The following is a 13634-nucleotide window of genomic DNA, read 5'->3' on the forward strand; positions in this document are numbered from 1 at the left end:
TGCCAATATCCAGAAACTTCGCACAGTCATTGAAGAGGAAGTGGGACAACATTCCACAGGCCACAATCAACAGCCTAATCAACTCTATGTGAAGGAGATGTGTCGTGCTGCATGAGGAAAATGGTGGTCACACCAGATACTGACTGCTTTTCTAAACCACACCCTTGCTGTACAAATTATGTTTTTGCTGTTATCTAAAGAAAACGACTGGGAATGTGAATACGGTTGAACTTTCTGTATGTTTTCTTTCAAAATTGTTGCTCAAAGCTGGTCGCATAATGGATTTTATTTCCCCCAGGCTTTTCTTTACATAACAGCAGCTGCCACCACTGAGGTATATATTAAGAACTGGAGACTGCATCCAAGATGTCTAGCCGTTGTTTTCAAGGTATTCTACTCGCATGCCATCTATATCCGGATTGCATCCGGTTTATACGGACCAACATCACATGCGCACTAGCATTCAGTGTGAACGCCGGAGCAGCGCCGATGTCATCCACAAACATGGCAGAAATTTGGATGAGCATTTTATGTTAATATCTTTTGGCTGTGAGTGATAGGGGGCTGGGGATCGTCCTCAGCGACAATTATTTGATTAGTTCAATGGATGTTTTGTGCACGAAATGTGATGACTAAAAAGTGTCTTATTAGGAATTTTTTTAATCTGACTTCTCAATGTGGCCGTTTATGGAAATTGTCTTTCTAGGCCGGGCGTCAATAAAAACTGTAGTACCGAAGCAAAACTGTAGGAGCGGTCAAAACCATGCTTCTAGACTGGAACCCTGGCCCCTTGGCTGCCACCGAGTGGAGTGTCCGGGCGGAATAGGGTCCTTGGATAGTATCCAGGAGGAATAGCGTCCTTGGGTAGTATCCAGGAGGAATAGCGTCCTTGGCTAGTATCCGGGCGGAATAGGGTCCTTGGCTAGTATCCGGGCGGAATAGGGTCCTTGGCTAGTATCCAGGAGTAATAGGGTCCTTGGCTAGTATCCAGGAGGAATAGGGTCCTTGGCTAGTATCCGGGAGGAATAGGGTCCTTGGCTAGTATCTGGACGGAATAGGGTCCTTGGCTAGTATCCAGGAGGAATAGGGTCCTTGGCTAGTATCCGGGCGGAATAGGGTCCTTGGCTAGTATCCAGGAGGAATAGGGTCCTTGGCTAGTATCCGGGAGGAATAGGGTCCTTGGCTAGTATCCGGGCGGAATAGGGTCCTTGGCTAGTATCCGGGAGGAATAGGGTCCTTGGCTAGTATCCGGGCGGAATAGGGTCCTTGGCTAGTATCCGGGCGGAATAGGGTCCTTGGCTAGTATCCGGGAGGAATAGGGTCCTTGGCTAGTATCCAGGAGGAATAGTGTCCTTGGCTAGTATCCGGGAGGAATAGGGTCCTTGGCTAGTATCCGGGCGGAATAGGGTCCTTGGCTAGTATCCAGGAGGAATAAGGTCCTTGGCTAGAATCCAGCAGGAATAGGGTCCTTGGCTAGTATCCGGGCGGACTAAGGTTTTTGGCTAGTATCCAGGAGGAATAGGGTCCTTGGCTAGTATCCGGGCGGAATAGGGTCCTTGGCTAGTATCCGGGCGGAATAGGGTCCTTGGCTAGTATCCGGGCGGAATAGGGTCCTTGGCTAGTATCCGGGCGGAATAGGGTCCTTGGCTAGTATCCGGGCGGAATAGGGTCCTTGGCTAGTATCAGGGCGGAATAGGGTCCTTGGCTAGTATCCGGGCGGAATAGGGTCCTTGGCTAGTATCAGGGCGGAATAGGGTCCTTGGCTAGTATCCGGGCGGAATAGGGTCCTTGGCTAGTATCCAGGAGGAATAGGGTCCTTGGCTAGTATCCGGGCGGAATAGGGTCCTTGGCTAGTATCTGGGCGGAATAGGGTCCTTGGCTAGTATCCAGGAGGAATAGGGTCCTTGGCTAGTATCCAGGAGGAATAGGGTCCTTGGCTAGTATCCAGGAGGATTAAGGTTCTTGCAATGAAGAAATGGAGATGTGATTAACATCATTTTCTTTTTTCTACAGCATTAAAAACGTAACGCGGTAACTTTGACAGCCCTTATTTCTAAGTTTGTTTGACCTTTTTAAGTTTGTTTGACCTTAAAAAAAATGTTTGGGGCCTGTAGCGACACACCTAAAATATTAGTAAATATATTGTATATAAATTATATTTTACAAATCTCTGACACTCGAGTATATCTACAACCACATATCTTTTGGCTATAGAATCTGTTTGCTCTGAGAGTTGCTAGAAAACCATATCAGGTAATCATTTCCTGTAGCTAAACACATGGCCCAATACACGGAAGAATATTGTATAAACATTTCTGATACTGAAGTACATCCGTATACTCTGGGAGTAATTAAACTGCTGTACCATGCAGGCAGGTCACTCATGATTCAACTCAGTATTTAGCATCCGTCCATTTCTGAGGAGGCTTCAAGTTAAATAAAAGTTACATAAAAATTCAATTAAAAGGTAGGTTTTGGTTTTGCTTGAGTATTATGGACAGTGAAGGCAGATCGGTGTAAGCACCTACCTCTGATTCCAAAGGTTGCATATTCGAATCCAGGGAGGGAAGTTGTCTTTGATATTTTTTGTTTTAAGCCTTAACCCTTACCTTAACCATTTGGAGTTAATGGCCATGCCTTAAGAAATCTGAGTTAATGCTTAAACTTAATCTGAGTTAATGCTTAAACTTAACCTGAGTTAATGCTTAAACTTAACCTGAGTTAATGCTTAAACTTAACCTGAGTTAATGCTTAAACTTAACCTGAGTTAATGCTTAAACTTAACCTGAGTTAATGCTTAAACTTAACCTGAGTTAATGCTTAAACTTAACCTTTAAACAATTTGAAATGTGAAGTTTGGAACAACTTCGAAACTTGGGTGAACCGCTAATTCTGACATGAGACATTGAGAGCTTGTAGGTGCCATGACTCTCACTGTGCTACTGTACTGTACTACTGTACTACTATACTGTACTACGCTACTGTACTACTGTACTGTACTGTACTACTGTACTACTACACTGTACTACTATACTGTACTACTGTACTGTACTGTACTACTGTAATACTACACTGTACTACTATACTGTACTACTGTACTACTATACTGTACTACGCTACTGTACTGTACTACTGTACTACTATACTGTACTACTATACTGTACTACTACACTGTACTACTGTACGGTACTAGTATACTGTACTACTGTACTAGTACACTGTACTACTATACTGTACTACTGTACTACTACACTGTACTACTATACTGTACTACTGTACTACTACACTGTACTACGCTACTGTACTACTGTACGGTACTAGTATACTGTACTACTGTACTACTACACTGTACTACTATACTGTACTACTGTACTACTACACTGTACTGTGCTACTGTACTACTATACTGTATTACTGTACCCTACCACTGTACCCTACCACTTATACTATACTACTATACTGTACTACTGCACTACTTTACTACAGTACTATTGTACTACTATTTCTATACTGTACTACTATACTGTACTACTGTACTACTACTATTTCTACTACTGTGCTACTGTACTACTATACTACTATACTGTACTGTGCTACTGTACTACTGTACTGTGCTACTGTACTACTGTACTACTACTGTATCACTACTGTACTGTATCACTGTACTACTGTATCACTACTACTGTACCACTACTGTACTACTGTACTACTGTACTACTGTACTGTATCACTGTACTACTATACTGTATCATTGTACTACTGTACAACTTTACTGTATCACTGTATTATTGTACTGTACTACTTTACTGTATCACTGTATTATTGTACTACTATACTACTGCACTAATGTACTGTGCTACTGTACTACTGTACTACTTTACTGTACCACTGCACCACTATTACAACACTGTACTACTGTACAACTATTTCTATACTGTACTACTATACTGTACTGCTATACTACTACTATTTCTACTACTGTGCTACTGTACTACTATACTACTATACTGTACTGTGCTACTGTACTACTGTACTGTGATACTGTACCACTACAATGTACTACTATACTGTACTATGGTACCACTACACTATACTATTTCTATACTGTACTACTGTACAACTATTTCTATACTGTACTGCTATGCTGTACTACTATACTAATACTGTACTACTATACTGTACTACTACACTGTAATACTATACTGTACTACTACTGTGCTGCTATTCTACTATACTGTACTACTTTACTGTGCTACTGTACTGTGCTACTGTACTAGTACACTGTACTACTTTACCCTAACACTGCACTAATATACTGTACTACTGCACTACTATTACTATACTGTACTACTATACTAATATGTCTATACTGTACTACTATACTACTATTTCTATACTCTGCTACTGTACTACTATACTGTACAACTTTACCCTACCACTGTACTGCTATACTACTATACTGTACTACTGCACTATTTTTCTGTACCACTGTATTGTACTACTATACTGTACAGTACTATTGTACTACTTTCTATACTGTACAACTACTCTGTACTGTGCTACTGTCCTACACTATACTACCATACTATTTCTATACTGTACTACTGTACTATTATACTGTACTACAACTGTAGTTGTATCTGATATAATAAACACAGCCTTTTCTACTAAAGATGGGGGACATCCTGTACCTAACCTTTTATGGTGTAGCCTATGGAACAGAATGGTGTGATGTAACCTTATGGTGTAACCTATGGAACAGAATGGTGTGACGTAACCTATGGAACAGAATGGTGTGACGTAAACTTTTTTTTACATTTTAGTCATTTAGCAGACACTCTTATCCAGAGCGACTTACAGTAGTGAATGTGTACATTTCATTTCATGCATTTATTTTTTTGTACTGGCTCCCCCGTGGGAATCGAACCCACAACCCTGGCGTTGCAAACGCCATGCTCTACCAACTCAGCCACAGGGAAGGCCATGGTGTAACCTATGGAACAGAATGGTGTGATCTAACCTATGGAACAGAATGGTGTGACGTAACCTATGGAACAGAATGGTGTGACGTAACCTATGGAACAGAATGGTGTGACGTAACCTATGGAACAGAATGGTGTGACGTAACCTATGGAACAGAATGGTGTGACGTAACCTATGGAACAGAATGGTGTGATCTAACCTATGGAACAGAATGGTGTGATCTAACCTATGGAACAGAATGGTGTGATCTAACCTATGGAACAGAATGGTGTGATCTAACCTATGGAACAGAATGGTGTGATCTAACCTATGGAACAGAATGGTGTGATCTAACCTATGGAACAGAATGGTGTGATCTAACCTATGGAACAGAATGGTGTGATCTAACCTATGGAACAGAATGGTGTGATGTAACCTTATGGTGTAACCTATGGAACAGAACGGTCCTATTTCTATTTAAACATGTGATTTTTAATAAATGCATCACACAGACATGACTCAGAGTTGTATTCAAGTTCATGAGTTATAACCAGTAATACATATCAGCAATATATTAACAGTACTGTGTATGTATGTATGTATGTATGTATGTATGTATGTATGTATGTATGTATGTATGTATGTATGTATACAGTACCAGTCAAAAGTTTAGACACACTTACTCAATCAAGAGTTTATTTTTGCTATTTTCTACATTGTAGAATAATTATGAAGACGTCACAACTATGACATAACACATATGGAATCATGTAGTAACCAAAAAAACAAAGCAAAATATATTTTATTTGAGATTCTTCAAAGTAGGCACCCTTTGCCTTGATGACAGCTTTTGCACACTCTTGGCATTCTCTCAACCAGCTTCATGAGGTAGTCACCTGCAATGCATTTCAATTAACAGGAGTGGAATTTCTTTATTTCTTAATGTGTTTGAGCCAATCAGTTGTATTGTGACAAAGTAGGGTTGGTATACAGAAGATGGTCTTTTACCAAATAAAACCAAGTCCATACTATGTCAAGAACAGCTCAAATAAGCAAAGAGAAACGACAGTCCATCATTACTTTAAGACATGAAGGTCAGTCAATACAGGAACATTTCAACAACTTTTGAAAGTTTCTTCAAGTGCAGTTGCAAAAACCACCAAGCTCTATGATGAAACTCTCTCTCATGAGGACCGCCAACAGGGAAAAAAAGACCAAGGCACATAAACCTAATTGCCCCTGTAAGTCGCTGTGGATAAGAGCGCCTGCTAAAATGACTAAAACGTCAAACGTAATTAAAAAAAAATAAAAAGTGTGTAGAGCAATTTAAAAAGGGTCCAACAAATGATTTACCATTATCACTGTACACCCTTTTTAGTATTTCTCCAATCATAGTAATGAAGAGAAATCAGAGATATACTATTGGGTCTGAAACAGCACAAGCCATCTGCAGGAGTGTGTGTTGGCTCCTATTATAACGGCTGGTACAGCGCAAAATGGAAACCCATATGTTGGATGTATTTGATACCGTTCCTAATCCAGCCGTTACCACGAGCCCATTCTCTCCAATTACGTACAGAGTCAATGTGCAGGGGCACCGGTTAGTCGAGGTAATTTAGGTAGAGTTATTAAAGTGATTATGCATAGATAATAAGAGAGGAGCAGCAGCATAAAAGAGGAGGGGGGAGACAATGCAAATAGTCTGGGTAGCCATTTGATTAGATGTTCAGGAGTCTTATGGCTTGGGGGTAGAAGCTGTTTAGAAGCCTTTTGGACCTAGACTTGGTGCTCCGGTACCACTTGCCGTGTGGTAGCAGGGAGAACAGGCTATGACTAGGGTGGCTGGAGTCTTTGACAATTTTTAGGGCCTTCCTCTGACACCGCCTGGTGTAGAGGTCCTGGATGGCAGCAAGCCTGGCCCCGGTGATGTACTGGGCCGTACACACTACTCTCTGTACCATACCAGGCAGTGATGAAACCAGTCAGGATGCTTTCGATGGTGCAGCTGTATAACTTTTTGAGGATCTGAGGACCCATGCCAAATCTTTTCAGTCTCCTGGGGGGAATAGGTTTTGTCGTGCCCGCTTCACGACTGTCTTGGTGTGTTTGGACCATGTTAGTTTGTTGGTGATGTGGACACCAAGGAACTTGAAGCTCTCGGTCCTCCTTTTCCTGTAGTCCACAATCATCTCCTTTGTCTTGATCACGTTGAGGGAGAGGTTGTTGTCCGGGCACCACACGGTCAGGTCTCTGACCTCCTCCCTATAGGCTGTCTCGTCGTTGTCGGTGATCAGGCCTACCACTGTTGTCATCGGGAGCTCAAAGTTGCCACCAACCTCTCTGTGTTAACATCAGATGGTATTGTGCGGTTGCCTGGTCCCAGATCTGTGCCGTCTTGACAACTTCATGGCGGTTTGGTGTGCCAATGAGCATAGCAAGATGAGGTCATTCAAGGTTTTCAGCTGTCAGATGGAGAATAAACATGTAATAGAATCAGATCTGCTACTGAAAGGACATGGCAATTAGTCAGTCCACATGACTATGAGAAGGTATGAAAGAAGCACAAATAGTAATTAGTGTTTCTCAATATATTTCCTAACAACCCACTGGGTTAGTTATACACTTGTTCCATTGTAAAATAAGATGAGCCTTTCTTTTCTTGTTCCATTAAAAAAAACTTTGATCTCCCAGCTAATTACTAGCGCCTCCAGCTCATCAACATGATGTGTATATAATTAGATAATAAAACACCCCTAGACTGGTAACAGCAGAGGACAGGAAGTTAAATACCCCTAGACTGGAAACAGCAGAGGACAGGAAGTTAAATACCCCCAGACTGGTAACAGCAGAGGACAGGAAGTTAAATACCCCCAGACTGGAAACAGCAGAGGACAGGAAGTTAAATACCCCTAGACTGGTAACAGCAGAGGACAGGAAGTTAAATACCCCCAGACTGGTAACAGCAGAGGACAGGAAGTTAAATACCCCCAGACTGGTAACAGCAGAGGACAGGAAGTTAAATACCCCCAGACTGGTAACAGCAGAGGACAGGAAGTTAAATACCCCCAGACTGGTAACAGCAGACAGCAGGAAGTTAAATACCCCCAGACTGGAAACAGCAGAGGACAGGAAGTTAAATACCCCTAGACTGGTAACAGCAGAGGACAGGAAGTTAAATACCCCTAGACTGGTAACAGCAGAGGACAGGAAGTTAAATACCCCTAGACTGGTTACAGCAGAGGACAGGAAGTTAAATACCCACAGGCAGGAAGTTATAATTACACAACTCTCTCCCTGTGTCTGTTCTGTAGAGCACATCGTCACAACACTTTATTTGAAAGGAGTTTGTAGCTTGTGGGAACTCTATTTGAAAGGTCATTAAGTAAGGCTTTACGGAATTAAAAAGGCCTGTCTTGACAAATAAAACTGAGTATGTGCAAAGATTGGAGTGGAACTCCCAGCTCCCACTTTATTGGCTAACAAAGTGATTGCCTTAGTGCGTGATTTGATTTGCTCATATCAGATTTAACCAATTGAGAGAAAAGGGAGGAAGTCTTCTCTAAAACAAAGGAGAGGGAACCACAGGAACTCTCATGTATACATGTAGAAGTTGAGATGTGCTTATGTCAAAAAGCCCCTAAACATCAGAAATGGTCAGTCATTAGTTGGGGCCTGTTCTGATTGGAACATCAAATATAACTAGAATTCCTGGTCTACTGACATGTGCTCTCATGGACAAACAGTTAGGAGGAGAAATTGTTTGTTTGTTTAACTTTATATAACTAGGCAGGCAAGTCAGTTAAGAACAAATTCTTACTTTCAATGACGGCCTAAGAACAGTGGGTTAACTGCCTTGTTCAGGGGCAGAACGACAGATTTGTACCTTGTCAGCTCAGGGATTTGAACTTGCAACCTTTACGGTTGCTAGTCCAACGCTCTAACCACTAGGCTACGCTGCCACCCGTATTATTGTAGCATTTTGTAATACATAATGTTTGTGTTAGGGGTTTCTAATTACGATAAAGGTTTGGCTCATGATTCATAGTGTGCCTGAACAACTTGTGACTGAATAAAGGAGAGTCACGGTGTCGTGAAGGAACATGAGCTGCACAGAATCTATCCCTCTTCTAAACCACCAGGTCAGAGTTTGCTCACAACAACAGTTTCAACAGCTGTTTCAATTGATTCACTTGAGAAAATATATTTTTTTTTTTAAAGAAAAAAAAAAAAGTGGCTGACAGAAAGAGGAAACGGAGAACCAAGGAAATGCTGACTTTAGTTCCTGAAGGTTTTCCAGTTCTAAATGTGTGTCTGGTTAAAACATCCTCCTATCTGTTTACTGAGCTTTATGGACAGAACATTACAACATGTTCTCAACTAAATCAAATCAGTCAACCATTTTGCACACTTTAAGCTATCCTTCAATGAGACACTCCCCAGGAGTGTAGCTAAATTGTAGATCTGAGATAATCAACAACTGTGAGAGATATCTCATTGGGATACAGAATGTCACGTAACTGTGGTAGAATCTATTGTGGCATGCTTTGGTTTCAGGGGAGGGTACTTATTAAATGTAAATAAGCACTTGGTAACCATAGCCTCACCCTGTCACAAACAAGTTTAAAATCTAAAAGATAAATCCACCATCCAATACAATGTACCCTCCCTCACCCCCTAAAAAAAAATATTTTAAGCACCGATTCTCACTGACTCTCACTGTCCCCAATTTGTCACTAGAAAACACATGCCCTCACCCACCTGAGAATCTGTGTTTTACAGCCATATATTTCCTGTGTTTTGAGGGTACGCAAAATCCACCTGTCACTTAAATCTCGCTGGATTGATTGCTTTCGTTTTACTCCTGCAGGTATTTCATACTCTTTCTTTGTGCCCGAAGATTTATTTCTTCCCCACCGTGAACTTTACGACCATGGAAATGTTTTGTAATGACCTGTCAAACACACCCCGGTAAACAGCTAAAATGGCCTCAATGGAACATATCGTCTTTCTGTTGCGCCTATAAGAACGCTAAAAGCTTTGTTTGGGATTTAACACATCGTCTCAACACTTCACAAGAAAGAGAAGATAACTTTATTTTGATGGGGTGTTCATTTTTGTGGAATTGAAAAAAAAAAAAATATATATACTGCTCAAAAAAATAAAGGGAACACTTAAACAACACATCCTAGATCTGAATGAAAGAAATAATCTTATTAAATACTTTTTTCTTTACATATATATATATGTGTGTATATATCACTCAATACAGTTGAAATGTTTACAAATTAGATGCGCTGAAATAAAAATAAACTTCCGGAAAATTATAGCGACAGTATGTCTGATCTTGTAAACAATGTACAGAAGGATTAGAGGCGTAATCTAGCTTGTTGATTTCTTATCTGAGGGTATATCCTGCTATTGACACACTTGTTAAATTATGTAACAGAACGTGGCAACAACAGTAATTTATGAGAATACATACTTTACACAGAGCAGGTAGGCCTAGACAGAGCAGGTAGGCCTAGACAGAGCAGGTAGGTCTAGACAGAGCAGGTAGGCCTAGACAGAGCAGGTAGGCCTAGACAGAGCAGGTAGGCCTAGACAGAGCTGGTAGGTCTAGACGGAGCAGGTAGGTCTAGACGGAGCAGGTAGGCCTAGACAGAGCAGATAGGCCTAGACAGAGCAGGTAGGTCTAGACAGAGCAGGTAGGCCTAGACAGAGCAGGTAGGTCTAGACAGAGCAGGTAGGTCTAGACAGAGCTAGTAGGTCTAGACAGAGTAGGTAGGCCTAGACAGAGCAGGTAGGCCTAGACAGAGCAGGTAGGCCTAGACAGAGCTGGTAGGCCTAGACAGAGCTGGTAAGTCTAGACAGAGCAGGTAGACTTAGACAGAGCAGGTAGGTCTAGACAGAGCAGGTAGGCCTAGACAGAGCTGGTAGGCCTAGACAGAGCAGGTAGGCCTAGACAGAGCAGGTAGGCCTAGACAGAGCAGGTGACTGCAGTTAGGTCTAGACAGAGCAGGTAGGCCTAGACAGAGCAGGTAGGCCTAGACAGAGCGGGTAGGCCTAAATAGAGCAAGTAGGCCTAGACAGAGCAGGTAGGTCTAGACAGAGCAGGTAGGCCTAGACAGAGCAGGTAGGTCTAGACAGAGCAGGTAGGTCTAGACAGAACAGGTAGGCCTAGACAGAGCAGGTAGGCCTAGACAGAGCAGGTAGGTCTAGACAGAGCAGGTAGGCCTAGACAGAGCAGGTAGAACTAGACAGAGCAGGTAGGCCTAGACAGCTCAAGTAGGTCTAGACAGAGCAGGTAGGCCTAGACAGAGCAGGTAGGTCTAGACAGAGCAGGTAGGCCTAGACAGAGCAGGTAGGCCTAGACAGAGCAGGTAGGCCTAGACAGCTCAAGTAGGCCTAGACAGAGCAGGTAGGCCTAGACAGAGCAGGCAGGTCTAGACAGAGCAGGTAGGACTAGACAGAGGAGGTAGGCCTAGACAGAGCAGGTAGGTCTAGACAGAGCAGGTGACTGCAGGTAGGTCTAGACAGAGCAGGTAGGTAAAAAAAATGCATGAAATGAAATGTATGCATTCACTACTGTAAGTCGCTCTGGATAAGAGCGTCTGCTAAATGACTAAAATGTAAATGTAAATGCAGGTGAATGCAGGTAAGCCTAAACAGAGCAGGTAGGTCTAGACAGAGCAGGTGACTGCAGGTAGGTCTAGACAGAGCAGGCAGGTCTAGACAGAGCAGGTAGGCCTAGACAGAGCATGTAGGTCTAGACAGAGCAGGGAGGTCTAGACAGAGCAGGTGACTGCAGGTAGGTCTAGACTGAGCAGGTAGGCCTAGACAGAGCAGGTAGGCCTGGACAGAGCAGGTAGGTCTAGACAGAGCAGGTAGGTCTAGACAGAGCAGGTAGGCCTAGACAGAGCAGGTAGGTCTAGACAGAGCAGGTAGGCCTAGACAGAGCAGGTAGGCCTAGACAGAGCAGGTAGGTCTAGACAGAGCAGGGAGGTCTAGACAGAGCAGGTGACTGCAGGTAGGCCTAGACAGAGCAGGTAGGTCTAGACAGAGCAGGTAGGCCTAGACAGAGCAGGTAGGTCTAGACAGAGCAGGTAGATCTAGACAGAGCAGGTAGGCCTAGACAGAGCAGGTAGGTCTAGACAGAGCAGGTAGGTCTAGACAGAGCAGGTAGGACTAGACAGAGCAGGTAGGACTAGACAGAGCAGGTAGGGCTAGACAGAGCAGGTAGGTCTAGACAGAGCAGGTAGGTCTAGACAGAGCAGGTAGGGATAGACAGAGCAGGTAGGTCTAGACAGAGCAGCTAGGGCTAGACAGAGCAGGTAGTCCTAGACAGAGCAGGTAGGTCTAGACAGAGCAGGTAGGGCTAGACAGAGCAGGTAGGTCTAGACAGAGCAGGTAGGGCTAGACAGAGCAGGTAGGTCTAGACAGAGCAGGTAGGGCTAGACAGAGCAGGTAGGTCTAGACAGAGCAGGTAGGTCTAGACAGAGCAGGTAGGGCTAGACAGAGCAGGTAGGTCTAGACAGAGCAGGTAGGACTAGACAGAGCAGGTAGGGCTAGACAGAGCAGGTAGGTCTAGACAGAGCAGGTAGGACTAGACAGAGCAGGTAGGTCTAGACAGAGCAGGTAGGACTAGACAGAGCAGGTAGGTCTAGACAGAGCAGGTAGGTCTAGACAGAGCAGATTCTTGGTGGTTTCAGTCCTGTTCCACCCCTTTATGTTAATGTGTTAATATATGCAAATGAAGCACTTAAATGTATTTATTTTAATAGAAAATATATATTTTTAAATGATACCATTACAAAATGTATATATATATATATATGTGTGCTTTCTACAATTTTTATTTTTTATTTTACAATAAATTGAATACCTTTAATTCCTACCAAAATCCCTTAAATGTATTATGTGGAATGAATCTGTCAATATCTGATGGATTTTATAACATTTTAAAGATTGGAGTATCTTCATCCATTGTCCAACTGTTGCATGAATTAGATTTTGCTTTTAAAATCCTTTAACTATTTTGATGACCGTTGCTAATGCCACATCCTAATCTTCATCGGCCCTGTGTGTTTATCGTCTTCATCGGCCCTGTGTATTTATCATCTTCAACGGCCCTGTGTGTTTATCGTCTTCATCGGCCCTGTGTGTTTATCGTCTTCAACGGCCCTGTGTGTTTATCGTCTTCATCGGCCCTGTGTATTTATCGTCTTCATCGGCCCTGTGTATTTATCGTCTTCATCGGCCCTGTGTGTTTATCGTCTTCATCGGCCCTGTGTATTTATCGTCTTCATCGGCCCTGTGTGTTTATCGTCTTCATCGGCCCTGTGCATTTATTGTCTTCAGAGAGCAGGACTAAAGGCTCAGATAATCTTGCCCCTCGTCCATTTTGTTCTGTTCGGGGGCCGGCAGTGTCAGCCCAACTCTGTGTCACGTCAGAGCGCTGCAGACAGAGATGGTTAAATGAGATTGTAATTGCCTGAGAGTTGAGAGGAATTAGCCATGTTATTGACGTTACATCTCTGTAAAAGTGCTCTACAGTCCTCACATTATTGATTGGTCAATTTATAGCAGAAGGAAGACGTCAATATGGCCATCCACAGTGCTTTCCTGCCCTGCATCTCTCTCTCTCTCACACACACACACACACACACACACAC

Source organism: Salmo salar, chromosome ssa24, assembly GCF_905237065.1.
Source record: "Salmo salar chromosome ssa24, Ssal_v3.1, whole genome shotgun sequence".
NCBI lineage: Eukaryota > Metazoa > Chordata > Actinopteri > Salmoniformes > Salmonidae > Salmo > Salmo salar.